The following is a 3,986-nucleotide window of genomic DNA, read 5'->3' as shown; positions in this document are numbered from 1 at the left end:
GTGGTTGTGTGAGAGCGCCGGGCTGAGAGACCAAAGGGCACCTCCGTTCTGGAACAGAGGGGTCTGGCCGGTAGGCGCAGTCGCCCCCGGTTTGGGGCACAGAAGGGGCTGTGGCTGGCAGCAGCTTGAAGCCCGTCCCCCACCTGCGCTAGGCACTGTTTGAATGAGTGCAACGTCCGTGTTACATACGGGCTCCTGGGGCTCGGTGGGAAGCACTGAACTGCCTCAGAGTTCTCTGTTTGCAAGGTCGGTCCCAGGAGATTAGAGAGACAAGGCAGGGAGGGGATCTCTTTCATTCTCCAACTTCTGCTGGGGAGAGACAAGCCTTCGAGCTCCGCAGATCTCGTCCTCAGGCCCTGGTCTCTCTCTGTTAGCCGACGGCCAAGGATGTTTGGTGAGGTGCCAGCTATGCCCGTTTATACCATCCGTGACTTTAACCGCTAGGACGCACTGTCCCTTCGCGGCGGGGTGCCCGGGCTAGGCTGACGGATGCCCCAAGGTCCTAACCACCTGTGACTTTAACTGCTAGAGCTCAGAGCTCCTTCGCAGCGAGCAGTCAATACTGACTGACAGGTGCCCCAATGGCAGCACTAAGAGCCTCTCCACACCCGTGACTTTAACTGCTAGAGCTCAGAGCTCCTTCGCAGCGGGCAGCCAGGATTGACTGACAGGTGCCCCAAGAGTTTGCCCCGTGGAGGCGGCACAACTCAACGCTAGGCTCTTAGTACTCTCACCTAATGGCCAGGCTTTAGAGCCAAAACGGCTGAGGTTCTTTAATTGTGTTGGCTGCTTTACAGTAAACCAGAGAAAACAAGTCAGGCTTATGCATAAATGGTTACCAAAATTTATTAAGCTACATTCTAATCATGTGGTTACAAAATTGCTAGTGCCTACTTATTTAAATGTAGAGATGTTACACACACAAACAAGTTACAAAACTGAAGCCACAATCCCAAAGAAAGAAAACAAAGTATAGAGCTCTATTTCAAAATATGTGTACACTAAAGATAGGAGATCAGGTGTGGGTGCTTCTTACCCTCCTTGCGTCTCTCGATTCCAGCGGTGCGAAGCCAGGATCGGTCACTCAATTCCGCGGAAAGACGAATAAGGGACAAGGCGTAGGGACCCTCTCAGCTGCAGAAGCCTTGGGAGGCTGTCACTTATCTGACCAGCAGATAGATAGTGAAAAGCACTCAAAAATCAGGGTGCTGTAGGTCCCCTACTTATACCTCTGTACTCCTTTATTCTCTTTCTCCTTTCTTATGCCAAATTGAGGCTGGTCTGTCGGGGTGACGCCAGCTTTCGCAAGAGTAGTTTACACTTGCAAGGGAGAGAAACAATAAGTGTCGACTACTGGACATTTCTTTTATCAGGGTAAATATTTTCCCACCTAGGATGTTGGTGTGAGTGCATCACGCTATTTAGTAGGGGCGAAGAGCCATGTCTGTCACAGGGCCTCTGCCTGCTGTGAGCTTAATCGTCGTATCTGTTCCCAGAGGCACATTGTAGCAGCACACCTGTGCTTTCATAGCTTCAAAGGCTGTGCTGGAATATATGTTAAGTGCCCTGTTCCGGCTTCCTCCTGTGTTTCCAGCAATGCTGGTCTGAGCAGGGGGGGGCTGTCTGTCTGGCTACACTCTCCCCAACAGAACCGGGTCCAATAAACCATATGACCTCCCCGGCCTGGTCTTTCGGTGTTCTCTGCTCCCACGGGCGTGGCTGGGAAGGGCCACAGGGCTCAGCAGGCTCAGGGAGAAACCTCAACTCCACTGGAGACAGGAGGGGAGCAAACCTCACAATCTGTGTGGTCCCTGCAGGTCTGTGCAACTGCCCCCCACTCACTCAGTGGCAGTCTGTGGGGGAGGTCTAGGGTGGCCAGGTGTCCTGATTTTAGAGGGACAGTCCCGATTTTTGGGTCTTTTTCTTATATAGGCTCCGATTACCTCCCACCCCGATCCCGATCTTTCACACTTGCTGTCTGGTCACCCGAGGGAGGTCTGGCAGCGCCCTCCCCAGCCACAGTCCGTGCGTGCCCAGCAGTCCCTGTGAAAGCTCACCTTTTCCGGGTGTCTGTTTCACACCCTCTGCCAGAGACGTTCCCCATTCTTTCTCCATTTCAGCTGGCAGCAGGTCTCGTGCGAGGGGCGGGGGAGAGCTGAGATTTCAGGCTGCTGTCTTATGGCGGGATTGCTGCGATTAACTGGCTGAACGTGCTAATTCTGAGGACGAAACGGGGAAAGGGGCAGAGATCGAGAGTCAGGGAGTGAAATGGAGAAAACATAGGAAGCATTTCGAGCAAGGGCGAAGTGCAATGACCTGATTCCAGAATATTCTCTGCACCCCTTGTCTAACTCTGGGCCTGATTCTCTTCCGCATTGACGGCCCTTTCCCTGTCTCCGGCCGTGTCTGGAGGGCTTTATGCCCCTGTCCAGCCCCTTCACACTGCCAGGAAGGGAGCGGTGTTATGGAATCTTAGCCCAAAGAGGAACCAGGCCCTGTGTCACCTTCATCCTGGGTTTCAGATGACCCCGAGAAGTTGGGGGGCCACCGGGGCCTAGAGCATGGCCCTGCCACAGAGGCCCCGCCCCCGGTCATCCTCTTCCCCCGAGGCCCCGCCCCCCCACTGTTCACTCCTCTGGCCCCCGAGGTCCCCCTACCTGCCCCTCGCTCCTCTCCGCCTCTTCCCCCAGGACTCCACTCACCCCCTGCTTGCTCCTCTCCACCCCTTTCCCCGTAGGGGGGCTACCGGGGGCCATGGGGCCAGGTACCCGTCCCTTTTCTCTGTCTTCAGTGAGCGGGGGGTAGGGGGGTCCTTGGGGAAGGAGGTGGAGCAGGACAGGAAGAGGCACGAGAAGACGGGGCCGCGGGGGAAAAGGCTGAGGGGGGTTGGGGTGCAGGTTTTGGGGGAGGAGGCGGAGGGGGGATGGGAAGAGGCAGAGCAAGAGCAGGGCATCGGGCTAAGAGGCAGAGGGGAGCGGGGTTCAGGTGGGGCCCCCACTCCTCTGGAGCTTCGCTTACAGCGCTCGAAAGATGACCATGGGCCCACGGGCCTCCGGATGGGAGACCCACCCCACATCCCCAGCGTTTCCGCCCCACATGGATGGCCTTTTGGGGGAGGCTCAGGCTCCCCTGGCCTCTGATACGGGCTGCCCGTGCTCAGCTCCTTCCACGCTCTGGAGAGGAGCAGCACCCAGGGGTCGGGCTGACCCGGAGGGGTGCTGGGTGAGGGGCAGAGGCCTGAGACCGCAGAGACACAGCGTGAGGCACCATCCCAGGCATCCCCATGAAAGGAGCAGAACAGGGTTTACCTGGGGTGGGGAGTGTATGGAGAGCGTCCCAGGGCCGGTGGAGATGTATTGCCCTGGTGAGCAAGTGTGGCTAAAACACAGGCCTCGCTGTGAGCAGGATTTGAACCTGCGCAGGGAAACCCGATTGGATTTCGAGTCCAACGCCTTAACCGCTCAGCCCTCACAGCTGTGAGTGACGTGGCCCCCAGTGGCAGTCTCTACTGGAGCGGCTGGAAGCCGAAGGGAAGGAGCACTCCACCCTCAACGAGCAGCCGTAGCCATGTTGGCAGGAGAAGCTCTCCCAGCACCATAGCACTGTCCACACCGGCGCTTAGGTCTGTGTAACTTGTGTCACTCGGGGGGTGGCTTATTCACACCCCTGAGCCACATACGTTCTACCGACACAAGGGGGAGTGTAGACGCAGCCTTAGCAGAGACGCGATTAAGATCCACTTCCTGGACACTACTGTGCTAATAAACGATGGTCACATAAACACCACCCTATACCGGAAACCTACTGACCGCTGTTCCTACCTCCATGCCTCCAGCTTTCACCCTGACCACACCACACGATCCATCGTCCACAGCCAAGCTCTGCGATACAACCGCATTTGCTCCAACCCCTCTGACAGAGACAAACACCTATAAGATCTCTATCAAGCCTTCTTACAACTACAATACCCACCTGCGGAAGTGAAG

The 3,986-nt window shown here is 56.6% G+C and overlaps 1 non-coding gene across 1 annotated transcript; it reads right to left on the bottom strand.

The window, feature by feature from the left end:
* Positions 1–3,393: 3,393 nt before the first annotated feature.
* TRNAS-CGA (transfer RNA serine (anticodon CGA)) lies at positions 3,394–3,475 on the bottom strand. Its single transcript has one exon. It is a non-coding gene; the product is annotated as a tRNA-Ser (tRNA).
* Positions 3,476–3,986: the final 511 nt, after the last annotated feature.

Source organism: Lepidochelys kempii, chromosome 11, assembly GCF_965140285.1.
Source record: "Lepidochelys kempii isolate rLepKem1 chromosome 11, rLepKem1.hap1, whole genome shotgun sequence".
NCBI classification, from domain to species: Eukaryota; Metazoa; Chordata; order Testudines; family Cheloniidae; genus Lepidochelys; species Lepidochelys kempii.
Note: the sequence above shows the minus strand (reverse complement) of the source record. Positions and strands in the feature narration are given on the sequence as shown.